General features: G+C 40.9%; 1 protein-coding gene across 1 annotated transcript in view; it reads right to left on the reverse strand.

Moving 5' to 3' along the window:
* LOC129096893 (uncharacterized) overlaps positions 1–27,535 on the reverse strand; it is a 49,826-nt gene that overhangs the window by 20,580 nt on the left and 1,711 nt on the right. The window contains exon 2 of the mRNA XM_054605579.1: positions 4,902–4,939. The gene's annotated coding sequence lies outside the window, so the exon portion shown is untranslated. The remainder of the gene's footprint in view (positions 1–4,901; positions 4,940–27,535) is intronic.

Raw genomic sequence — 27,535 nt, forward strand, 5'->3', positions numbered from 1 at the left:
TTGCACAAATCGTTTACTTCACACAGTGTAAAGTGTTAAAAAATGTATGAAAACTACAGAAAAGTTTGTCAATTGTGTATTTTACTAAAAACTTAAAACTTCATCTTACAATAATAAGAGATGTCGATGAATCCATTCAGGGAAGCAGAGAAAAAAACTATGTTTATTCGTTTTCTACTAAAAGGGTGAAAGATGTATTCTGGGGTTTAATATCATCATTAGAAGTTTGGAGGCGCCTTCGGTTTAATGGTTTAAAGTGTATCAGTGGCTCAATGGGACAATAAGTCACATAAAGAACTAAATATTGCATAATAGAAACCAGTGACGGGAGATAAGCAATTTATTTAAATGTCGTGCTGTGGGATCGTCTCGCTTAAAGAGCTGCTAATCTTTAAAGAATTTCATTAGTTTTACTACGACGTGATGTGGAAATGCTGTTTCAGAAGCTTTAAAAACATTCAAAATCCTGGTGGGAAACATTCCAGATTTGGTTTTCAAAGAGAAAAAACATTAAAAAAAAATGAATAGTGTTGAAATAATTAGCAGCTGCTTTCAAGAAAATGTATTTGCGGCATCATGTTTCAGAAACTCATCTGAAGTCTAAAACCCTGGACTGAAGAAAAAAACCCTAATGGAGATAAATGAAGTCTTCAGTTTAGCTGCAGCTCGATCTGTTTGTGTTTTTTCAGACTTGTGTGAATTTGGAAGGTGGACGTACTCAAGAGGAGATCTGATAGCAGCACTCAGTATTGATCCAACTTTTAGTGGAAGCACAAACAGGCTGATGTTTCAGCTAATGTGCCTTTCACTGAGCCGTAATGCTGCACGGATGTTTCCCTGCTTAGGGTGACAACGTTAATGTGTGACTGTGAGTCCAGCATGATGAGCTCATACCTCTGATTCCCACGTTCGTTAGTAAAACATGATCCGTCGTCTGTGTCTCTGAATGTCTAAGGCTGTGTATTTAATTAAGTGTAGTGTAAAAAATCTCTGCTGGGTGGCAATGTCATTATTTGCACAATTTAAAAAATACACAAACATAACAGAGATAAATAACATCACAGTGTAGGAAGAGGCAGAAAACCCACTGGGCTTATTTTGAAATCTCCAGCTAAATAATGTTAAAATTTCAAAGTATTAAGAAGAACACAAAATGAATATACATATAATATGACTACGTAATAAGATATAGGATATGTAATTACACCAATAACAATACATTATCAACAACAAATATTAGATGGATTTCCATAGAATTTGGTACACATGTTCATGGTTCCCAGAGGATGAATCCACCTCACTTGATCCTCTGACTTCCTCTCTGGAGCCACCATGCAGTGGACAATTTGGGGTTTTAAAGTAAAAAGTCTCAAACAACTTTTGGATGGATTGCGGTGAAATTTACTTCACACATTCATGTTCCCCTCAGGATGAACTGTAATAACTTTGGTGAACCCTTAACTTTTCCATCTCGCACCATCATCAGGTCAAATTTGTTATTTTCCAATACTTTGATTTTTCACCAAAAAACCTGCAAAACTAATAGCTTCTGCTGTACTTTATGCTAAGTGCTTATTAGCAAACATTAGCATGCTAACACGCTAAACTGAGATGATGAACATGGGCAGGCTGTTTATACAACCATGGAAACCTATGTTGAATACACTTCCTGTAAGTCGCTTTGGCAATAGACAGTTATTCATACGTGACCCACGTAATCTTGAGCCAGATCTCGCAGGGCTTCCTCTCACTGTAATGTAATGTAATGTAATGTAATGTAATGTAATCTTGAAGATCCATAAAGTCCTGAGGAGGTCGGGGTGGGTGACACGTATCAAACAAACACAAGACTTTCACCCAGGAGACCACTGTTGTGAAATGTTGACTTATTTTAACTCACTTTTTGTTAGTACTTAATTAACGCCGCACATGTAAGTTACTTAACAATCGTCCTTATTTCAACCCAAACCGTGACCTTTTCCTAAACCTCACAAAGTAGTTGTGTTGCCCGGGCAACAGTTTCTGCACTGCAGCAGCACTAATTGCTCGTGTTTCTGGGCATCGGTATGAGAATTCACAAAACATTAATCACACAAGCGTTTGTATGAGAAAACCTTATGGTACATGGTAAACATTATACCTGCTAAAGCTCATTATGTTAGCGTTGTCAATGTGAGAATGTTAGCATGTCCAACCCATGAAGTTTCAATTTCATAAACTGTTCTGTTATCTCTTCATTTGTTGTGTTACTTCAGGATCTCTCTGATTTTTTCAGCTTGTACTTTTGTCCTTCAACTTCTCCCACAGTGTGTTTGCGTCTCTGTCTCTGGCTGCATTATATTTATTTTGTCTGTCAGTCTGCAGTGCTTTGTTTGTCACACTTGGTCCAAAGCCCCCCCTCTCTTCCTGAGCGTGAATCATCTCTCTGAGCTCCGGTGTTATACTTTTTTCAAATCCCTCTCCACCTGCTGGCCTCCGTCTGTGCGGGTCTATAAATTACGCAGAGGAGTCATGTTTTGTGGAAGTAAACAACTCGAGGGTTGCCATGGGATCAGTGCTCGACGGGAGCAACACTTAATCAAAATCGAATTTCGCTATTGATGCCTTGGCACCGACTGTCAACGCCGAGCCAGAAATACGTGCAATATTTCAAAGTTGCATAGTACTAACGAGGCAGGCGAACGGAAAGCAACAGGAAATAAGCTAAAGGTTATCTCTATCTTGTTCTTTCGCTTACTTCACTAAGATGTAATTAACTTATAATAATAAAACTTCTTGTGTCTTCAAACCTTGTGTAGGAGGAAGAAATGGCAACACTAAAGAAATGAAAGCTGCAGCCAGTGATGTAAAAACAATAAGATGGATGTCTGCGTTTTTTTGTCTTTCCCTCTCTCTCTCACACCCTTCATACTTCTCTCTCTCTCCCCCCAGGGTGCACAGCTGAGAAGTGATACATGGCTCAGTAATAGTCTGAGCCCCGGGGAGAGCGTCTCCATGGCCTCGGTAAGAGACTATCAACACACACCTTCACACCCAGCCACGCACACACAGTCACGGGAGTGCAGGCACACACACAGGAGCACACACAGGTTTTGATTAATATCAGCTTCTAAAGGCCGATTTTTTTTTTTCCATTTGCTGGCCAGATATTGAGACACATTCAGTCGCTGTCATTAATATTCTTCTTGTCTGGTTGTGAAAGCCTCTGAAAAAGCATTTAGATCGCTAAACCTTTGAATGAAACAAAGACTAGTGGACTAGAGGAGGATTAATTAACAAACACACAACCAAACAGCTGATAATCACAGTGTAGTCACAAAGTATTACACTGATTTGTTGTATTTTCTCTGTACTGCAGCACATTGCATTTACCCTAGACAGGCTGTTAAGCTATTACTGGGCTGACACATGTAGACAGATAACTATTCACACCGATTTACAGCCTATAAATCATCTGTAATACGGACGACATTAGGATCAGAGCGAGGCACCCGCAGGCTCGGGACAAAAATGCAAATTTCAAATGGAAAGCAAGCTGCAGCTGATTCAAACCAATGTCTGTTCATCTGTGAGGCAGCAGAGTAAAGACTGTAACTTAACTTCAATGAAGATCAAATTTGTCTTAATATACAGTATGGTAAAACAATGTTGTTGATTATATTGTGTGAATTATGGCCTTCATTTGACAGTTTGAAGTACAGAGACGGACAGAGAGCAAAACCACTCAGCCGGCAGGACTCCCCATCCTATTTAATATTTCAGTGACTGTCTGAAGTCTACGACTCACAGCCATCCGTCGTGATTCTCTGCAGGAGAAGAAGAACACCCAGCTGTTTGGCCAGAAACACTTGGCTGCCTTCTGTTTTGTTATAAAGATTGTCCCGGGGCATTGTCTGAAAATTGAGCGTCCTGAACCCTGAAATGTAGGTGAAAGAAAGCACTTTAACCACCTGGTCATTAAAAGACTACTCCTCTGGTTAAGCATTGCACTGCTCTAATACTGTCCAACTTATGATTGACAGTTACGACACCGCTGCTCAGCCCTGCTTCGGATCTTTCCCAGTGGCCACTGTTGGTATTGCAGCTTAAAATAATCCACAAAGGCATTTTCCCCGTAGACCGCCGATGTTAAAGAGACGTCTGTAAAACTGTTACCAGGACAACTATGACTCTTTCTATCACGGCTTTTGGTTCATGGAGGTTTTATGTTCATAAGACTTTCATCCAGCCGAGGAAAGCGATTTAAAAATCTGTGACATTAACCCGGAAGTCTTTTTGCCATATGTGGCAGGCGAGCAACTTTCATTGGACTGAATAGGCGCCATCTTGGGGTCTCACCTCTTAGAGACTCCACACTTATGGCTTTATACTACTTGAAAACAGACTTGAGACTATGAAAAAATTGTGGATTTCCCCTTTAATTGACCTAAATTCCAATGTGCTGGAGTCCAGAGAAAAAAACAACAAAACATGTTACACTGTCCAAATGCTTTCTGACTGTAGTGTGAACAAAAAAAAAAACTACACACACCTGCACACAAACACACACACACACACTGAATCATTTATCCCCTTTCAGAGTTTACATCTGGGCGACCTTTCTGCAGACCGAGTCCTGGCCGTCTGACAGCAGGAGGCAGTTCTGGGTGAGTAACGCTGCTTCTTTTTTCTCACCTCAAAGAGATTGGAGGAGACAAGAAGCGCCACCCTCACGCACCGTCATTTCTGTCTAACGCTCTGTTCGGATGTGAGAGGATGAGCCGAGGACACCGCCACTGTCTTTTGTATTCTGTCACAGTGGCTTTCAGCGAGATGGAGAAATAGATTGAGGTGTGCAGAAACGATGGAGGCATTAAAAAAAAAGAAAAAAAAAGAAGAAGAAATAGATAATAGCTTTTTACCTGATCCCCATCTTTCTGTACCGGCACAGCATCCACTGCTGGAGAAGGAAACAGAGAGACATGAATTAAAGATAATTTCATTATCACGGGTGCTTCAGTAGCTACAGGTATCAGGAAACACACACGCAAGGAAACATCAGTCCAGAATACACAAGTGCTTTGTCTCAGCTATTCATGAGTTGGGGGAGGAGAAGGTGTGGGTGAGGGATGCCGACAGAGAGAGAGAGAGAGAGAGAGAGAGAGGGAGATAACAGTATGTCAAAGTGATGCAGCCTTCAACACGCTCGCGGGGGGAAAATGACAACGCTGTCCACTACTTCACTCCCTCACACGCTCAGCGCACAAACACGCCGCGGCTAAAATTAGATTCATTATCCACGCCAAGCTCTGGCACACAGAGGGCGCAACCGGTGTGAGTCAACGAGGGCCGGAGAGCATTCTGAGATATGTGAGGGTGATGAAAAGGGTAAGCCTTTTCTGTTAGTTATTACCATCAGTAATGGAGTGAGATTTTAATAATTTAGTGGTAATAGAATAGAAGACGGGCAGTTGAACAGCCAGAACATGAGGATTTGATGATGAGGTCATTACACGATGACCTTGAGTTTGACCTTAACAGAAAATGAATCCAGTGCAACCTGTGAAAGCACACATGTGAAAGGAATCAATGCCTCACTGGTGAATCATTGTCTGTGTGCACTTGTCTGACTTTGTCTCCGCAGACTTCATTGTCAGTCGACACCGACGCTGGTCGCAGAAGCGGTTGCCAGAACACTTAATTTAACGTTTGTCATGTTGGTCCAAGATTTATTTCTCTGCCGGTGGACTTGCATCGACCCGTGCAGCTGTGTCGCTCTCATCCGAGCTCGTCGCAGGTTTTATCCTCCACAACCGTCGTTAATCCACCTTTAAAAGCTCTGATTGGTTCTATTGTTTTGTCCAACTTTAAAGAGCACAACACCAGATTGTTTGACTCTCTTTAAACATCTGAGATGGGGAAGGCGACTTAGAGGTTTGTGTTTCATGATAACACTTCTTCAATGATATGAGTCAACTATACAGAGTGAAAAAATAGATATTTTCATTCTATAAACACAGAGCTCGGCAGAAAATCAATACTCATTTTTTCACTTTATTACTAAGTTGTTCTGTCAAATGAATCAATTAATTTCCTCTTCAATAGATTAAACACTTATTGTAGCAGTAGGGATTGAAGTTACAGGTTGTTAGCTGTGTTTTAATGCAGAGGTACTTAGTAATCTCTATTTGTCCTGCCCCTTTAAGTTAGGCATAATTAAGGGCATGGCTGCTTTGATTGACAGGTGGGTGTCATCTCAAGCCGCTTGTCGTCACTGCCAAGATGGCGACGGGCAGAACCGCCCACTTTGAGCTTCACAACGGCTCCTCAGAAATCTTTGGGTGACGTCACAAAGACTACTTCCATATTTCATACAGTCCATGGGATTCATATTTAGCACAGAGTTCCTTCATCTTTGACATCCTCTCCACGTAGTTTATAAAATATCAGATCATTTCTTTTCTATATGAAAAGTTTTTACCCCTGAAACCAGGCCACGTACTTTTAAGAAGGCCTTTTGTCAAAATGTGAAGACATTGTTTAGCTTCTCTGTCACAAAGGCTCACAATGACTGAGCAGCACTTTTATTATAGATGCTGCAGACAGATGGATAATTCTGCTCAGTCTGGGGGAGATGACACCAGGATTAGTGTGGCGTGTTAGCGGCGGAGAGATAATGAGTCGGCACCAGTGATGGCTCAGACTGTGGAGCGGGTCGGGTTTTGAGTCTGAGATCTCTGGTTGGAGGAGAAAGTGAAGGAGAAGCAACCAAAGACTGAGAAGTGAACGCACATAGTCTCTATTCTGTAGATATAGGTTGAAGAAATAATGTACAATACAGGTGTAAAGTAATGTTTTTGTGCACACAAGTAATCCATTTAAAGGCTCAGGTGTCACCATGTTGAGAGCCGTTGAGAGTCAATCGACACGTCCCCAATCTCGTACCAGGCAGAAGAGTACTAATTTGATAAAACCTGAATATGTGAGCAATCTATTACAAAACAACAACAAAAAATCAGCAATACTTTAGTTTAAGGTCACGTAAGCATGTTCTGGAATCTAGTTTTAGTCAGAAAATCAAATATTATGATTATGATGTACAGTAAACATGCTCAGAAGTGAAGAAATGCCTTTCCTTTCACCAAAAACCTAGCTCAGGACCAACATAATACTTTGAGTATTGATCTTAAAACTATCTACAAATGGAGGAGCAAGAAAAACGTGTTGTGTTCTTTTTATCTGGTTCAATTGCAATACTTGAAAATTCAGGTTTTAATGCCAGTTGTGAGTAGAACAGATTGCACGAGTAGTAATCAAAATCTAGCAACAGTTTTTGATCATTTAGATCATTAACGGAGATGACGAACTTCTGCAGATGACCAGCCTGCACAGACAGCAGACACTGAGCGGAAACTCTGAGAACTCTGAAATAATGTAATCATCTTTTATATAAATAACTCTATTGTGAGTGTCTCTCTGTCTGCTGAGCTGTCCTCTCTGCTCCCAACATGATTCATGATTCTTTGGGGGTTTGTCGGCCGCTGTGGTTCACCTTCTCATCCTGAAGGCTAGAAAAGTCGCCCATTAGCTCGTCTTCTGTCTCGCTTCCAGCTGGCAGCCACCTTGTATGCTTTCATTGTTTGATATGGAAACATTCAGCACCTACAAAGCACCCGTTATTATGATTATTAGGTCATCAAATGTCCATATTTCCTAAGGTGACGTCCTCAAATGAGTTGTAAATTACATTTGAGAATCTGCAACCAGCTAAATTTTTCTGCATTAATGAGTTAATGATTAAACAGTTAATAAGTTATTGAAATCGTATATTTATAATATTATCATTTAATCCCTACATGCATCGCTCTCGCAGCTGGCTCATTTTTAACACTTAATCTTCTTGATCTATTTTTAATTAATTGTGTCTCCTTTGTGTCACAATCTCTCATATAGTTTGTGACATTATGTTTCATGTGATGATTTAATCCTAAACATAAACAAAAACAGGATATGACTCATAACACGAACAGTAATGTGCACACAAACAAGCTCCATCCTCTCACAAGGGTTTCACAAAAAATCAGATGAAACCAGCGTTTCTTCTTGCATCATTCAGATCGAGTGAATATGAAATATCTGTCTAGTTCAACATCGCCGGCGCTGGAATTAGATTAATTATCGCCACCGTGCTTTGGCACAGAGGGCCGCGACCTGTGTGAGTCAGCGAAGCCTGCGATGTTGAAGGATATTAGATTTAAGTGGCGATGAAAGCAGAGGCCTCCCCCGTGTTAACACAAATTATTACCTACATCTCTGATATGAGGACGGAGATAAAACGCTCCCATTGGATCCAGAAAACGCTGCAGGAGACACTAAAATACTTAAAAGTCAAGAGCTTTGAAATTAGCTCGACTTCAGCGACAAACGACACAAGTCAAGATGAGGGTGCTTATGCAGGAAACTGCTTAAGTTGTTGAATATCACTCTCATTGTTTCAAGAGGGATATTCATCTTGAGCTTTTTCTAGACTCTCACCAGGAGAACGCTTCATTGTCCAAAGCTTAAACAATCCTCCTTCAGCCCTCCTCCTCTCCTTCATCTCCCTCCTGATGAAAAAGCTGATTGAAGTGGATTTAACGGCTGAAATCAATAAGGCAGCTTGGACTCACTTATCAGTCCACCTCGCCACCGAGAGCCGATATTTCTTATGTATTGTATTCTCAACATATAGCCCGACATCCTCGTCCATGGCGTCCGCATTGATCGTCCGCTCTCTGCCAGCTTCCCCCGTTGAAGTCATCGACGGCGCCTAAAAATAACCGCAGCCTTCATACTCTCTTCAATGGAGACTTAAGCTTTCCATCCAAATCAATATCAATAAAAAGCCTTCGAGGCAAAGGGTGTGGGTGGAGGTGGTGGGAGGGGAGGAGGGGGGGGTGAAGATACAGTTCAGAGATGTTGTTCTTCATCTCCAGGGACAAGAAATGACAGCTCCGTACCAAAGTCGCTCCGAGCAATCGATTTTGTTTAGCAGGAGGACCGACTGTTGAGCGAGAAGAAAAGGCTTCTTTTCAAAATGCTTTCTATCCATTTGGAAAAGAAAAACTATTACTTATGTTATATAAAATGCTGCAAGTGATAATAAAACACCAAATGAATGCGGTTTAAATAACATTTAAAGGGCCAGCGTGCAGCATTCGGGGGGATATATTTGCAAAACTGCAATATAATATTCATAACTATGTTTTCAGTAGTGAATAATCACCTGAAATTCAGTATTGTTGTCTTTTCTTAAGCTTAGAATGAGCTCTTTATCTTTCCACAGGGAGCAGGTCCTCCTCAGAGAGTGGGCCATGTTTCTACGGTAGCCCAGAATGGACAAACCAAACACTGGCTCCAGAAAGAGCCTTTTTACTTTAACGTGGTTCCACCAGCCACTGTCTGACTTCCATTGCTCCTAAAGAAGTGTTATAATGGTGAAGATGGTCCTATGAGCCACAATGCTATTGTCACTAAATCCTACACACACTTTCCCTTAAATGAAAATTGAACTTTGCATTTCTTGCCTCAAGTTTGGTGCTTTTTTATCCTCTTGATGATTAAACGTTGAAGAAAGAAAATTGATGGAATCAACAGAAAATGTTTTAGAAAGTAACAGCAACAGTTTCAGTCCCTCTGAGTCAAAGAGTGAGGGCTTATATGAGGTAGTGATAGTACTGATAAAGTGCTGATATAATGAGGCGACACCAAGCAGATGAAGGTTGTTCTAAAAGGAAAATATATCGGGACAACTTTGAATGTCTACAAACCACGACCAGCAGCCCTCCTCACTCTGTCTTTAACATGAATATATTTTTGCCTGAATAAACAACAATGTCGTTGTTTTTCTGGTGAGGGCAGTTTGTAAAAACCCCAAAGATGAAACCAACACATTCAGACGTTGTTCTCTAGAGATTACATACAAACGCACTCTGAGTAACAGACAGAAGAAGAAGAAGATGAACAAGAACTCATTCTTACAGCAGGAAAAAAACAATGACTACTGAAGTGAACTTTGGTGAAGTATGACAGTTTAAGAGAATCAGACTGAAGAGGAAAATTTTTTGAATGAATTTTTTAGAAACTAAATGTAATTCATTTCAGAGTTGGTCGTTTCTCGTAATAGCTACATTTATACATGAGTACACGCACAAACACACATTATCATGACACATTTTTCAGGCCTGACCCAGGACTTCGGGTGTAAGACAACATTTGCACCGGAGGAGTGAGTTCAGCTGACTCCTCCAACTATTGTAACTCTCTCTCTCTCCCTCTCTCTCTCTCTCTCTCTCTCTCTCTCTCTCTCTCTCTCTCTCTCTCTCTGTTAATGAAAGGCATGCAGTCTTAGTCATGACTCTGCTCTCTGTGAGTACATTTGAGATGCGACTCCGGGGATCCTGGAGGCCATTTACTCCTCACAACACACCCACACGCATGGAGGCACATACTAGCAAGTCAACACACACACACACACACACACACACACACACACACACACACACACACACACACACACACACACACACACACACACACACACAGACCGGAGACCTCTGGAGTTTTTCAAGCTCCCTGCCGGAGCAACAGGGGAGGAAGGAGAGGGGGAGAGAGAGAGAGAGAGAGAGAGAGAGAGAGAGAGAGAGAGAGAGAGAGAGAGAGAGAGCAGAGGGGAAGCTGAAGGCTCTCAAAAAAAACGAGAGGGTGAAATATTACAGAGGGAACGAAGAAGGAAAGAATAAAACCCAGACATTGATCAAAGCTAAAAAAAGGGTGTGTCGAGGAGAGAACAGAAAGAGATGTCGGTAAAGAAATAAGATATCAGAAAAAATTCATATAATTCTTAATGCCTAACCCTTGAATAACCCAAATCAGAGGATCTAAAAGACAAACCGAAACTGTTTCAAAAAAGCACTTGTATGTCAGTAAATAGTGCGATCATCATCAAGGTCACATCCTGATGATCGGCAGACCGTAACTCGTCTTCTAATGTTTGAATGCATTATATTAAAAAAGAATAATAAGAAAAGAGAAACAAAACATCAGGAGACTTAATGACAGAAATTAGAAACAATCATTCACTAATACGAGGCCTACAGCAGCATCTCGTAAAACATCAACAGCTGTTAGGACTAATAAGTGTAACTCCAAACAGACAGCGGAGTCACTGATCACTGCGGTGCCGTTTGATGGACATTTACCCAGAGTTCCCTGCAGCACCTGGAGGAAAAACGCAGCCCGCTTCACAGTTCATTACTGTCACTCAGTATCAGGCGACCTAATGACCATTCACACTCTGGAGGACTTTTCTTATCGTCTGTGTTTGATGTGGTTTTAACGAAACCGTTTCATGATCAGAGCTCCTGTCGATCAAACCGTCCGCTCTTCTGGGACTGAAGTTTGAATTTCTTTTTTGAAAGAACGTGAGAAGGGCATCATTGTTTGAGGTCAAGATGGTGAACAAAGTGAAGAGTTTAGAAGCTAAAGACAGGGCTACTTCATTTATTAAACATTCAGTCTATGACCTGAACTCTTTGGATCAATATTGATACTTTTAAACTTCATGCCTTTAGAAAGAACATTTTGTCAAGAAATTGTTAAATGCATCAATCTGGTGCACTTTGAGAGCAAAATGAAGAACTATTAAACAATTAGACAGACTGTGTCATTAACGGCAGAAAAGTTCTCCTCATATTCACTCTTATTTGTGAATTAATGTTTTGCACTTTTAATAATGAAGTCTGCTGGACATTTGTAAGCTTTTAAAAGATCACATGGTCCAGATTTGGGACTTTTTAGGACTCAGGAATGATCTCTATAACAACTTCACAGGTTTAAATTCCCTCTTACATCATTGTATCCGCTGATCATTTAAAAAAATAGTTCTTTTTTTCCTCAATAATTGAATCTAAAACCCAGAAATATTCAGTTTACTGCGGCTTAAGACAATTTAGCAGCAAATCCTCACAACCGAGACATTTGGCAATTTCTATTGAAAATGGTAAATCGATTATCAAAGTTTTCCATAAATTCTTCTTGTGCAGCAGAGGATTGTGTTTGGTCTTGTGTAATTACATGACTGGATTTGCTATCACAACTGGCATAACTCTGATGTGAAAGATGCTAATTCCCGTCCGTTCATTGTACTTGGTAATTAATCAGATTCAGAGTCTGATTATGAATTGTTGTTTTGGTCGGCTGCAGTGTAACGTTTGCTTGTTGGACTGTGAAACATGCAGCTCTGGTTTGGATTCAGTACTTGCGAGGCTGCTGACCTTTGAGGAAAAGGTCATTTCTGTTTGTTCACGTAACCAAAGACTCTGCTGTGGAGTCCAACAATAACAAAGGACCACCACATATAAAAGGGAAGGCCGTCGTCTTCATGACCTCAGATGTTACGGACGGGTTTAGAAATAGTCAGGAGTGGTTTCCATAGCAGTGTGGTAATCAATTATCTTATTATTAGAAAACAAGCAGTTTCTTTCTACAGTGAGAAAGCGATATAATGTAGTTGATGCTCGTTGATAATTAACACTAATAAATCAAATTAAGTAGAAACTAAATCTGAGCTGAATCTGCAGTTTGACTTCACTTCACAGACTACAGAGTTTAAAAAGAACAATTTAGGTTTCCATTGTGATATTTCCTCCCATATGAAAGCGCCTAACTTTTAGATTTTGATCGCTGCTGTCCTTAGAAAGCCTTCCGCTTCATTCTCCTCGGGCTTTTTCTTCTGTAGTCTGCAGATTACGCGGCCGTCGGTGTAGATGTTCGTAACGCTCGCTCTAATCTGTTTGGCAACGAAGCAAAAAGGTCTCAGGGAGAGAGACGAATCTGAGACATCAAAGAATGACGGAGGAGAGCCGTCTGCCAAACGGCCTCCTGGAGCTGCACACTTCACTTAGCCGGGAACAGAGGGGGTTCTTCTTCAAATCTGCTGCACACTTCTGGCAATTTTTTTACTTTCAAACCAATAAAATAGATCGGAATTTCTCTTTGAAAGAGAGATTCACGCAATGTATCTGTCTTCAAAGCTACACCAGAACAGATATTTATGAAGAAAAACCTGTTCTATCAAACATGAAGAGGAGCAGCAGGAGAGAAGACTGTCTGCTCTGTGCGGTCATTTTGAGAGCAGCACAGACCGATTGTTTCAGTGCACTTAAATGTCCTCGCTGTCATTTGGGCACAAAACAAGCTAGCGCGACGTGAACCTAACAGGTTATTTAGGAGATGAAAGATGAAAGATGAGGATGTTGAAGACCACCAGGGGAGGAGAGGATGAAGACAGCCGGATTTGTGCCAAATGTGTTGCATTTAAAGAGCTTTAACGGCTCTACCAGGACTAATAAAGCTGCATTACTGCACCACAGGGACACAGGTGGGAGAGGAAGTGAGAGACAAAACAAGGGGGAGGACCGTAATGAAGAGGGAAGGGAGGAAATTAGGCAGAGAAGATGAACTGATTACTGAGGAGACAAAAAGAGAATATAGCTGTAAAAAAGGAAGTATAAAAGGAAAGAGAGGAAGAGGACGGGACTGAAAGAGGATCAGCAGGGCGGAAGAGAGGAAGCTGCCACGAACAAGCCTTTTCCACGACATGCTTGACATGGACGCACACACACACACACATGCACCTGCACATGCACGCTGACACACACACACACACACACACGTATATACACACACAAGTGAGTGTCTGAGGAAGAGCAGGAGGCTGCAACAATAGGAACCGACAGCTCTCTCCGGCAGAGCCTCGCCCGTCTGCTGCCATCGCCCTGGGCACTGGGTGTGTGCTTCTGTGTGTGTGTGTGTGTGTGTGTGTGTGTGTGTGTGTGTGTGTGTGTGTGTGTGTGTGTGTGTGTGTGTGTGTGTGTGTGTGTGTGTGTGAGGTGACACACGGCCCAGTGACAATGATCCAGAGCGAAGTCCGGAGTCTGACTCACCTCCGCTTCAGCAGCGGACGTTCTGAGCCGACACCGAACACTGAGGGAGTCCTGCTCACTCGGGGTAATACCTTCACCCATCCACCGTCCATTGTGTGTGTGTGTGTGTGTGTGTGTGTGTGTGTGTGTGTGTGTGTGTGTGTGTGTGTGTGTGTGTGTGTGTGTGTGTGTGTGTGCGTGTGTGGCATATAAAAATATGTCTTGGGCCACCCCATATTCCCTGGAGCTTCTGGAGGTTTCTGTTCTGTACTTGACGTCCCCTCTTATGATTCAAAGAAAAAACTCAATGTTCTTTCTCCCTCCTGTGATATTATTTATGATATTCTAAGAACATACTTCAGGTAAGAATCTGTATACAACGGAATATATCCACATATGGTATGATAAAATACTTAATCTTATTATGTAAAATAACTGTAACAACCTGCAGGACATGTAGTGATGAGCAACAGGCTGCTAATTAGAACAAACACACAAACTCTTACTTCAGTGGGTATCTTAATAATGAGTACTTTCACACAGAACGTGAATATATAAGGGGGCAATAAAACAAAGTAAAGTCATTTTTTCTGAGCTTTTGCACCACAAATTAAGATATCGACCAATCACGTTGCGAGGAACAAACACACCTATCAACCTTGACAAATACAGCACAGACCAGATCCACTCCTTCTGTTCATTCCTTTCACAATAAAAGCCCTACACGTATACACCATGTAACTGTTTACCAGAGGGAACTAAAATTCACTCAGAGCATTTTACTGAATCAAATATCTGACAGTAGCTCCAGACTATACAACAGTTTACCTCAGACAGACTGACCGTCCTCTAACCAACAAATCTATTGGAACGTTTTGCAGAAGAACTGTTGCATCTGTCGCACATTCAGTAACTGTTTGCATGAATGGTTTCGATGCAAACTATTCACAGGCGAGTATTTTTCATTTTTGTGACCTTTATTTATCACGCCCCTTGTGTGTAAAAGCCGTAAGTCAGTCAAATACATCCAACAAACATGTTTCCATCATATGCTATGACCACAACATCCTCTTGTTTGTCACCTCCTCTGTCTGTCTACAAAAAAATAGCACAAACAATATACTATAAACATATACATAAATTCCATTATTCTGTTGTTAACAGAGTAAGGATAAATGATTGCTGCAGTGATAACCATCCAGTTTAGCCTTAAAACTCATGGACATTTTACTCAAACCAAGCTTTCTGGTTCTTTATTTTCATCTTTATCTAACCTATTTTTTAACACTAGGGTATTTTTGATCTTTCCATCTTCCATCTCTTAAAAGCTAAACCATGTTCCTGGTCTTTAATATATGAATGTGTACCGGATAGTAAAGCAGCTCCCATGAAGCCTCAAGCACTATTTGACTAAAACAACTTTGTTTATCTACATTGACATCTTCACGCTGACAGAAGCTTTTGATTTACAGTTAGAGACTCGTTTAAATGTCTTGTGCTGCTGATTCCAGGTCAGTTTAGGTCACTGCGGTACTGACACCGCTCTGTTGATGGTGTGCAGTGTGAGATTTTCTGCAGAGCAGTCAGAGCGAGTAACACACAAATACTGAGCTGTTGAACTTTCGTGTCCAGTCACACCTCTTGTAGTTTTATCTTCTTAGTGTGAGGTCCTGTTAGGAAAATGTGGTTTTCGTACATTTGTCTCTATGAGTTGATGTTTCCTCCTTCTGTTCAGCCTTCCTCGAGGCAAACTGTAATTCTGTTCCTTAAACTCCCTCCTCTACAAAAAAAACAAAAAACGTAAAGCTTTATCCAGGCAAGCAGCTTAAGACGACTCAGAGTCCACGCTGAGGGCTGAGCAATTTTGCAGGGTTTCTATTAACAAAGACGGCCTCCCAACAGGGATTATTATACTGCAGGAGAGCAGTTTGTGTTTGTCTCTTTATGTTTCTAACGTGACAACGCCCTCATGCACACAGCCAGCTCCTTAGATAAATGTTTCTCACAGTTTGGTGTGGGACTGAATGGGAACAAATCCCTGCAGCCAGGCTCGAAACTCAGGTCTCTACCTCAAGGAACTTTCATTTTTTGTCGAGTTTGGCGGTCCCTGTGGCTGAAAACGGTAGTGTTTCAGAGCACCAGAGTCCCTTTAGAAAACCTCTCATTTTACTAACAGTCTGCTCAGCTCAGTCCTGGTTCTGGATCTGGGTCTGTCCACGACGGACTGGTCTCTGCTGGGAGGGAGGCTGAAGGAGTTTCTGGTGAATCTGCATGATTTCATCTGATTTTGAGTAGAATCCGACCCCGTGGAACCGATGACGTGCATTAAGAATAACTTTATAGAAACAGCCAATCTTCTCTCTGATGGTCTCGTTGACCTTTGAAGGTCATAGAGAGGCATCAACATTAAATTGAGACTGTTTCATAACCATTTAAAAGTTCCTCTCTCTAACTTTAAATAAGATGAATGGATCGTTCTCGTGAGACAGTTGGATATTGAACAGTTTTTCTATCTGTCCTTCAGGTCAGAGACGCTCACGGCCATCTGTCAATCAAACTATTGACCAGTCCCCCTATCCGCCACACAATCCAACTACAGAAGTGTGTGTGTGTGTGTGTTTTTCCTCACACATTCACATTAGTGCACAAGGCATCCATCAGTCGATCCGTCGGCAGAGGTAACAGTCAATACTGTGGAGTTGGAGAGAGAGGAGGGTTTTCCTGTGTAAGGTGATACCTCAAACACACCCGAGAAAAACAAACACAGTGTTAAATGTTTAACTAGAAGGCGGGTTTAGTAGAATAACTTAATCCAATCAGAGAATATAAGGGGTTTTGCACATTAAGTTAAGTTTAGAGTTATGGCCAAATTGTCACGTTGTTGTAGCACCACTTAAATGTGGAATATTTCAGAGTTAATACGTGTCCATATGTTTTTTTGTTTTTTTTAAAGATTCACATTTTCAGAAGGAACCAATGGTCTTGGAGCTGAAAAGCCTCAGACAGGAAGTCAGAAAGTATTGAGACATGCACTAAAAGAGTGTTGGTTTCTGTCTTTTCATGGGGTTTGTTTTCAATAAGAGACATTTTATAAATCCAACCTTGTCCTTACATATCAAAAAGCACATTCAAATCGTAGGTCATCCAAATATGTTATGATACCCAGAAACAAATCTCTGGTCCATTTGATAGATCTATCTAGAACGGAGAAATCCAAGAAAACAAAAATGTAAACTGTGCTTTGTAAAGTCCATATTCCTATCTCCTGTTTGGTCCATGTCAGAACTCTCCCTTCACTTTCATTGAAGTCTGTCGTGTAGTTTTCCTGCAAACTACACGACAAATGTGACGGGTCTCCTTGTCAGTGTTATAAGTGACAATCATATGACCGAGCAAGACACTGACTGCTATCCAAGTATGCTGAGAGTCAATAGATAAGCTTTAGTGTCCCTGTTGATAAAGTTTTTATAAAAGGACCATGTGTGCTGAGACAGACTCCAGTCCCCCCGCCGTGACCTTTAAGAGACTCAGTGGGTGAAGACAATTAATTAACAAATGTGTGAGGACAGTTTTGTGTCCTCCTTTGCATGTATGTCAACTGAGATGTATATATCTTGTTTATGTGTCAATACCATTGAAGAAGAATAGAAGTACAACAGACTTCGCGTTCATATCAAAGTATATGGATGCTCAAAGCGCCGGACATTTTAATTGTTGTTACTATTGCAACTGAGGTGAGATTTTACAATAGCAACTAAAAGGATCAGTGGATCTTTAACGTTAAAAAAACGAAGAGATTAAATGATTAAAATGGAACACCTTAATACTGAATCCACACTCTCTTGTCACAGAAAACCACCCTGCTATGGCCAGATGAGAGACAGTTTTATTTGGCTCGTTTTCTGTAACCACTGTAGCACTAAAGCATGGTGGAATTAGCTAACTAACTAGCGGACAGCTGGCTAGTTTATATATAGTATATATGTTGGATTTTACAGAAGACTTTGGGCAAAATACAAAAAATGCTACTGTAGATGAGCCACATTGTCATTAGACAAGTTATGCATTTTGTTTTGCTTAATAAAACATAATTGCTAACTAGCGGACAGCTGGCTAATTAGCTAGCTTGCTAACCCCACCATGCTTTAGTGCTACACCTGTTATAAAAATAAGCGGAACAGTGGGCTGGTGGCCAGAGTCAACGCTGGGTCTAACAGTGCCTCCAGCTCAGGACAAGCTAGCTAGCTAAGCTAAGCTAAGCAGCTTTAAGTCAAACAACCACAGAAATCATTTCTATGGCCGTTCTACTCTGATTTTTCTCGCTGGTAAAAACATTCATCCTTTGAGGCTGAATCACAGATTGTTACGGCAACAAAGAAAACATGTTGCATCCCAACTAATTGAGAACTCAATTTTCCTCATGAAATAAAGTCCAAACTCAGAGCAGAATACAACCCGTCTCCATTTTCATCCGTATAAAGCATCATCATCACCACTTTACGTTACCTCTGAGTGCCATTAAGGAGATTGTGAAATTGCCCGGTGCAGCTCTTACTTACTTTCCAAGCTGCTTTTCACATCTCTACAAAAAAAAAAATCATTCATGTGGAGAACCTGCAGGAAGGACGGAGCCGTTGTGATGTAAATTTAGAGAGGAAGACGGGAAACGAGACATTCAGAAAAAGAAAAAGCCCCGAAGGAAGCATCGCCTCCTTTTTCCCATTACTGGCCTGAATCGATTGGGCTAAAAATAAAAACAGGCAGGACTCCGCTCTGATCGCGTTGCATTCACAGATGACCGCACGGGCCAAAGTGTCACATCAGATGCGACTCCCCCTTCATCCAACCCTGTTTTCATCTGTGTGGAAACGGAGCTGTTGTCTGCCAGACTGAGAGTCTCCTGCCAACTGAAAACACAGAAGCCAAAACAAGTCTGCACTTATAGACTAAAGGATGCGATTACATCTCGGATGGCACCAACAAACCTCTGTCCAACGTAAAGATTTCATCATTTATATCTTTGTCATATTGATATTTAATGAAATTAAAGGCAACTTTTTAAAAGAACATCATAGTTTTCATTTTAACATGAATGTTTCATGTCTGGTGCACCTTTCGGCGTTATGAGCGTGTTACTTGTGGTTGAGCAGCTAAACTCAGTTAGCAATGTTACTGCTCAGTGAGCCATCCACAGCTGTATAATGACCGTGCTGTTAATTAAGGGCTTCAGGGGTTGAAACGTGAACAAAATATTCATGATTTCCACTCGGAGGTGACTATACCCTCTGACTTCTTTATTTTAATTTTCACAGGTAGCTTCTTTTCTTTTTTTTAAGTGCTTGCGGTTACAAACTTTAAGCCACAGATGATGAATATCTTATATTTTTCCCTATTATTAAGAATGAAACTACATAACATTTTAGATATCACTGAGACTGAATCATAAATATCAGGCTACGACTTTATTTTCCTCTCTCTGCTATAAACGTCTTCATATCTTGTGAACGAGACATAGAAACAAACAGACAACATGATCTGAGTGTACAGACTCATCGTTATATAGGCGTCCTCCGCTCACAGCACAATGCGTGGACACCAGACTTATCTTCACACTTAAGAACTAAGTATTAGTCCGTAAACATTACAGAAAATTCTTTCCTTGTCATTATCTACTGTATGTGCTATGCGCTGCATTATATTCCAAAGCCCCAGAGGGCGTACAAACAATATGAACTGTAGAAAGAATCAAAATGACAACGTGTTTAACCTATATATATACGTATATGTCCATAAACTGTAGGTGTAACTGTCAAAAAAGCCATAAACTAACCTCCACAATGCTGAGGAGGGATTGTAATTATCTGTAAACTTATATACCTCATATTCATTCACTACTTTATTACCTTTTTACAAGCACTGTAAAGAAATAACTAAAGTATTACATGCATTATAAAGAAACTAAGGTTGAAAATCCTGGAAACAATTTGATTTGGCTGTAAAATATTTTATTCAAATGTAGATTTTTAAGAACTCCTGTCTCTAAAGCAACTAAAAACAAATCTTTTTAGAAACCTTAGACATGTAAATCGTTCTTTTATCAGTGAACTATTTGTGACTTCACTACGGCGAGTTTAAACTAAGCTTAACTTTGTCAGCTGTTTGTTGCTGAGGGGAAACTCAGGTGATAACTCTCTGTGGGTTCATCAGAACAAGCGACACATTTCAGATTGTCATTTGATCGATTGTTAATGTTAAAATATTGATCAGAGCAGCTTTAAGTAGAAATCTGCTGTCTTAATCAGTTATGATTTGATTTTATTGCAGTTAAAATATGATTGATGCATTATTAGTGGAAGTGTATTATTTATGATCTCGATTGCAAACACTTCACTAAGAACTGTAGACTTAAGTGTTAAGGAAATATATTCAAGCTAAGAATTGAAAGTGTTCTTTGTAAAGCGTTTGACTGTGATCGTGTGATAACACCTCAGTGAGAACAACCAGTCCCGCTCTGCTTCACTGCATGACCTTGTGTTTTTTTTTGACAGTATGTTTTATCCAGGTCTGCATTTCTTTTTTTTAGCACAAATAAAAACCTGTTTTTCATGTATGAATGAAACCCTGCCTTCATGTGTGACTCTCTGTTCTGCAGCGTCCGACTCCGGCTGCACTTCACTACATCAGCACGATTATTGTAAAGAAAAGAGCAGCAGCAGCAAAGAGGACGTGCAGCCTCGAACAACCTCCACGCCGCTCTGCTCATCGTCAGCCACCGGCTCCGATTTGGAGGGAGATCTGCTGGAGTGAAAGCAGTTGCTGGAAGCTGTTCTCCCAGACAGACATGGCACATTGTGGAGGGAGTGAGACGGCAAAAAAAAAACACCTCCAAGATGTTTATTCTCCTCAGAGAGAGAGTATGTTGGAATTATTCTTATTTTAAATGTCACAGAGGTATTACTGTATCAATCATTTGACAGTACAGACAGAACCACCTCTTTTTCCCTGCATGTAAAGATGTGCTGCTAAAAGTACAACTCAACACGTCAGCTGTCACAGACTTCCAGTTTAAATATTTAAAAAAAACGCACTAAGCACCTATTTTTAACTCGCAAATCTCATCTGCTTGGGATTTGTGTCGCTGGTTGCAGACATGGACTGTATAAGATGTAGACGTAGTCTCTGTGACGTCACCCAGAGGTTCCTAAAGGAGCCGTTGTGAAGCTCAAAGTGTGACAACAAAGCCTAACTTTAAAAAAAGAGAGAACAGAATAGAATAGCAGCTAGTGACCTGAGACAGCACCCGCCTGCCAATCCAAGAGGCCACGCCTTCAATTATGCCAAACTTAAACATTAATATAATTGAAACTGGTGAAACAGTTGTCAAGGACGGTTTATATAAGCTGAAGAGACCAAAACAGTTATTTGTACCAGGCTGTAAACATGTTTATTTCTGCAGTAAAGTTGTGCGTTTAAACATGGAAGTCTATGGGGATTGACTCGCTTTTGCCTCAAGTGGCCATTTGAAGAACTGCAGTTTTTGCCATCTAGGTGTTGGTTTCGTTTCTCAGCACTGGAGGTTGCCGCTTGTTAGCAGCTGGAAATTAGAGCCACGCCCAAATAATTATTTTGTGTTGAGTTTCAGCTCTACAGCTAGTTAATGAAAAGTCCAAAATTCCAACAGCATCTCTTAGTCCTCCTCAGTGGGTGGAGTTTGCTCAGTTGTCTAGGCTGTAGCTTATTATGACACCTCAGTCATGTGATAACCATTGGTTGATGTAAGATCATAACAGAGGCAGGAGATACGATTTCCTGCCTCTTCCCATATAAATCCACCTGTTACCACATTTCAAACTATATCTGCAGAGAAAGACCGAAAGATTCTGTTGAAAGCTGCAGAAAAAGCTAGCAGATGCACCTTGAATGAAGATTTTTTTTTATGTATATCAATCTGGTTCTAACCGGTATGTTGTTTTTGAAATTCAAGTTAATTCAGGTTATCAACACACAGTGAAATGTGTTCATGTCACCATGTTAAATGACGTTTTGACTCATCATTGATCCTCTCAAGCTGTGGAGTCATGAATCTGCTGATCCCTCTGACGGATGACATCACTCTCTACTGTAACATAACAAATCTTTAAGCTGCCTTTAGAGTGTAAACTACAGAGACTAAACTACAGAGACTGGCCCAACTGGCTTCAATAAGCAGCTTCATCTGAATTCAACCTCCTGCTCGGTTGCATTCAGCAAGCAAATCCAACAAAAATCATCCACAAATGCTTGAAAGGCCTCTGAAAGAACCCAAACAATCCCCTCACCTTCTAACAAACCAACGTGAAACGAGTCCAAGTGATGGACTGTGTGCAGGATTTAGTGGTTCTTTCACAGTCAGAACAAATATTGATCCAACAAACCTGTTTATAAGACTCTCTGATGTGAAGGAGCTTTGTGGTGATCGTTCTCTTTCAAGTCTGCAATTACGTCATTTATTCGAATGGAGTCTCACGTTACGACTTTAACGTCCCTGATATGTCGAATTCTGAGACAGATATACGTATTTATTTTATAGTTGAGATGGATTTTGTTTTTGTCTGTCAGCTGCAGAATTCACCGCCTCTCTGGCCTCGATTGAGAATCAACCCTGGAGAGATGCCTCTCTGCTGTCCGAGTGATGACTGCTGAACATCAGCTCGACTGTAACTGGAGGATAATTGAGCGTAATGAGAGGCGGCGACGCTTTGGTGAAATCACACTCAACGGAGCACCGAGAGAGGCAGAGCTGCAGAATCCACGAGGTAACAGAAAGAACTGGAAAACAAAGCAAATGAATCTGCTTGTTTTCTGTCTGTTTATTGCATTATTTCCCACAAATCACCAGAAAAGAAGACTTTGTTCTTTTCATTTGACATTTAATTCTCTGGCACAAAGTCAAAGGTCAGATGTGAATGAGAGAGAGGAAGAAACACAAGGAGGGAGTAAAAGAGAGAGAGAGAGCTGTTGACCCATATTTACTGTAACATTTTCCCTCCCCTCCCCTCCCTCCCTCCGTCTCTCATTGACCTCCCCTCCTTTTTCCCCCCCGGATCTATTTTTAGCAGCAGCCGCTCTCACTCGGGCCAAATATAAGAATAGATGCTTCCTCGCAAGAAACGCAGCAGGAAACATTCTGCAGGCAGAAGGTTCTCTCAGTGCATCGCTCTTCGTCCTCGTAACACGTTGGTTCGATACTTGGATCCGATCTTTAGTGGCGTTCTGCTCCTTTAACTGTAGGAGGAGGTTTTATTGAACTATAAAACAGTTTAACAACTCCCTCTTATGAAGACGAGGGTGCTCTGTTACCTTCTCCTCACCTTCATCGTTTGGCTGCACACTGACGATACTCTCTGCTTCCACAAGCAGTTTGTTTTCTGAATATGAAACCATTATTTTTACTGAGAATTTAGTAGAAAGAATTTGCTCTTTCGCCTGCATTATTGTTTTGATTATTTATTTTACCACAACCGATTTGATAAATCGTTAAATCCACAAAACAACTGATGAAGCTCTTTTTTTTACCAAATTAGGTGTGAGGAAACAATGACCTTTGGGGGCCGAAAGAGAACATTTGTTGTATTCATATATCAATATTTGATATCTTAGCGAATAGATTAAAAACAAGATAAATGCAAAAAATGTGTTCTCCTCTTTTTTATGAACTTTCAAGGACATTGACTTGTTTTACCGCCAATATTAGACTCTTATTCATATTTTGAAATTGTATTAAGTGTATGTTGGGTAATCAGGAAGTATAACCGCTGTTGTTTCTTATTTATTATTGTTTGTGCTCAGTATTCTAGCACATTGATGAAGCTGTAACTTTGAGGTGAAAGACTTTTTAAGGCTGAACAGTGGAGGTCTCATAGCCCCATGTTTCCTCTAACTGCTAACACCAACTAGACTCCGGTTCTGGACGACAGCGTCAGCTAAATGTCGAGAACATAAAATGTACATGTGTTAAAATCCTCCAATTATGGATACAAACTAGTTAAAGGTACACTGTGTGGTTTTCTTATAAATAAAGAAAAGTAACATTAACATTCAGTGTTTCTCCTCGAGGTCTAACAAACGTGATGAAAACATTTACTCCCTCGTGAAACATTTGCAAAGCTGATTTTTTTTAACTGTTTGAAACCGGCATTGTTTAGATGAATATTTTCTATCACCATGCCGATGCATTTCCAATCTATGGAATACAGTGACACCATTGGCAGGAAAGTGTATTGTAACCGACAGCAACGGGACAAACAAAACACGGATCCACTCTTAGAAAAGAGCTTTTAACACAACATCTTAAAAACACAACATGTGTTTATGTTCCACGCTGAAGCAGGAAGTAGCCGGTTTATTTTACCCATGATGCCTTTTTTTACCCTAAACCGAACCAGGTTTATATAGACGCCTAAACTTTACCAGGTCTAAACCAAAGGAGAGCAGATATCAAAGACAGGAGAAGGGTTTTTATGTGTTTTTCCAGTTTTTCTTTAAATCAGAAAGTCGACAGAAACTATAATAACAATGTTCATATCAGTGTTTTCATCCTGAAGGTCTTTGATGTCCTCACTAGAATAACCGTCTGTTCTCCTTCAACAATGCTGCCACTGTGTCCCTGATCAAGGTCACAACAAATCCATCTATAAAAAATATGTTTTATGTCTTCACGTCTGTGGCTGAGTGGTTTAGTGATGTGGTTTCCCTGCACCACAACAGATCAGTGAGACTGATGTCATTTTCTGCAGATGCTAATGCTAATAAACTCCTATTCTGTCCTACAAACTTGAAATGTGAAACACAACAATTAAACATCATTGAGTTGCAGAAACTGTAGCAGCAACAACACTTTGACCTGATGCAACAGTCAGATGTTTTGCATCCTGCGTTGAACAATGCCACACTTGTATGACTGCTCTGTCTCCCCTGTGTTCAGTCCTGATTTAAAAGAAAACCTGAAGCCTCAGATTCAGTCCGCCCCCTCGGCGTCTGGAGGACACGTTTACAAAAATGAGAATATCAACCCGAGAGTGAGATAACGTGCTCCGGCACACCGCTAGCTAAATGTGCTTTGATCTACTTCTGACACCGCAAACAATGGAGAGAGGGAAGGAAGGAGGGAGGGAGGGAGGGAGGGAGAGACAGAGGAGATAAGATTAGAGGAAAGACACAAACCCACTTATGAAACCAAAAAAAAAAGAAACGCAGGGACATTTCTGTTGGCTCTTCACACCACAAATCCCTCCCCGTCCTTATCGCTCCTCATCAGCCACCTCCCGTCCGTCCCCTCGTCCCTCCCCGTCCGTCCGTCCCCTCAATGACACTCAAAGGTCAAACCGTCCCTCCCTTTGTTTATTTCTTCTCCCAGCAGCCTCTATTTGTCCTCATAAAGGAGCTGGTGTGGCTTTGATGGAGCGTTTAAGAGACGCAGTGTATGTGTGTGTGTGTGTGTGTGTGTGTGTGTGTGTGTGTGTGTGTGTGTGTGTGTGTGTGTGTGTGTGTGTGTGTGTGTGCATACGTGAGCATGTGAAGGCAGGACGCACCAGCTGCATGCTTCACTTAATCGGAAATTATGAACACACACACACACACACACACACACACACACACACACACACATGAGGAGTGACCATGCTTTCCTTGAAACAGACAGCAGAGCAGTTTGAAGTGTGTCTCTTGGGTCTTTGTGTCTGTAGTGAAGAGGCTTCTGTGGGAGATTTAAAGCTGAGTGTGTGTGTGTGTGTGTGTGTGTGTGTGTGTGTGTGTGTGTGTGTGTGTGTGTGTGTGTGTGTGTGTGTGTGTGTGTGTGTGTGTGTGTGTGTGTGTGTGTGAGGACCAGCTTGAGACCTTGAGAGTGAGGGCATTGTTGGAAACAGACATTTTGTTCTGGTCCTCACTGCTTCAAAGACTATGATTATTTTAGGGTTAACGTCAAACTGAAATATTTATTATCACTTTTTGTATGACGGAATACAAACTACGGTGATATTCTAGCTATTGTGCGTATTTTTACCATTTTTAATAAAGGACAGAGTAGTTTTTAGACATATTTATAGCCTCTCAGATTCAGACATCTGGGCCTCTTGTTCAGACGTTTCAGAGCCAAGAGATGTGCCGCCAACTTTGGTGCTTGTGACTGCCACATAGTAGCTGTGAAGGCTATTTCCCACAGATGTTCATAGAACATGTGTTACTACCAAAGCATTGGTTATGTATTTTTACAAAATTCAACAGTTGGTAGGACCCATGTGGGTTACGTTTGTACTCAACTTGGAAACAAGTTACGGGAGCCGAGCTTGCTAACGTTAGCATTGATTCCTACAAGATGTTACTTTTCATTCATGTTATTTCAACCATAGACTGTGTATAACAAGTGGACGTAGTCATTTTTTTTGTGTATTACTGTTTTGAAGCCTCAAGTTTGCAACTAGAAGTGACACGAGACTTTTGCTATAAGCACAAGCGAAGGAGACCAAAATGTTACAAATAACTTTCATGAAGTCAAAACAAACTGTTAAAGTGTTTAAGATGTAAGACCAAACACGGACAACTCCCAGAGCGGACAAGGACGTGGTAGCGACCTGTCAATCACAGTAAGCCCCGCCCTAAAGCATCCCCTGCTTTATGGTCTGTTTGACTCTAAATGGAGCATCATTTACTAAATGAACATCATGCTGTATTGAAGAAGACTTGAAACTAGAGATTGAGACCATAAACTCATGTTTACAATGTTTACTGAGGGAATAAATCAAGAGAGAAGTAGAGTCATTTTCTCATAGACTTCTATACAACCAGAGGAGTCGCCCCCCTGATGGACAGTAGAGAGAATGCAGGTTTAAGGTACTTCAGCATTTGCTTCACTTTTTAGACTCGGAGTTTGCCGCCTGCTGGTATTACATAGCTGTGTATTTATAGACTACGAGTGTTCATACAGATGTTTGTTTTTCTACTATAGCTTTGGTTATTTACCGTTAACAATCAAAGACATTTGTGTTTTTTACTTGTAAAATGGAAACCAACTAGCCAAGCTTGCTAACATTAGCACTGAGTCCCACTAGACGTCACATTTCATTCATGTTCATGTTATAACACCTGTCAGCTCCGGCACACTCAGTGCTGAGTTCATCCCAGATTGGTAATTGGACTGCATTTATATAATATATATATATATATATATATATATATATATAGTGCTTCTATCCAAAGAGCTTCACTGTTTCCATCTCATTCACCCGCAAAACAACTGGGAATGATGTGTGGTTCACGGTCTTGCTCAAGGACACTCCAGCATGTGGAAAGGCTGGTTAATGGCCTGTGTGGAACTAAAGTGATATCACAAACTATTTCAACGCCCACACACACTGATTTTGCATGAATCAAATCACCATTCCAGCATTCAAGTCAGTCCCTAAAGTTCACTCCGCCTGGAGTCGAAGATTTTTCTGCAGGAAGACAAATAACACTGAAATGTCTTATTGTTGGTATTTAAGTCAACACAAACACCAAGGAAGTGGATTCTGATTCCTTATAATCAACCATCCAGGTTTAAGTCCACGCATCATGCC

The sequence above is a fragment of the Anoplopoma fimbria genome, chromosome 10 (genome assembly GCF_027596085.1).
Source record: "Anoplopoma fimbria isolate UVic2021 breed Golden Eagle Sablefish chromosome 10, Afim_UVic_2022, whole genome shotgun sequence".
Classification (NCBI taxonomy): Eukaryota; Metazoa; Chordata; class Actinopteri; order Perciformes; family Anoplopomatidae; genus Anoplopoma; species Anoplopoma fimbria.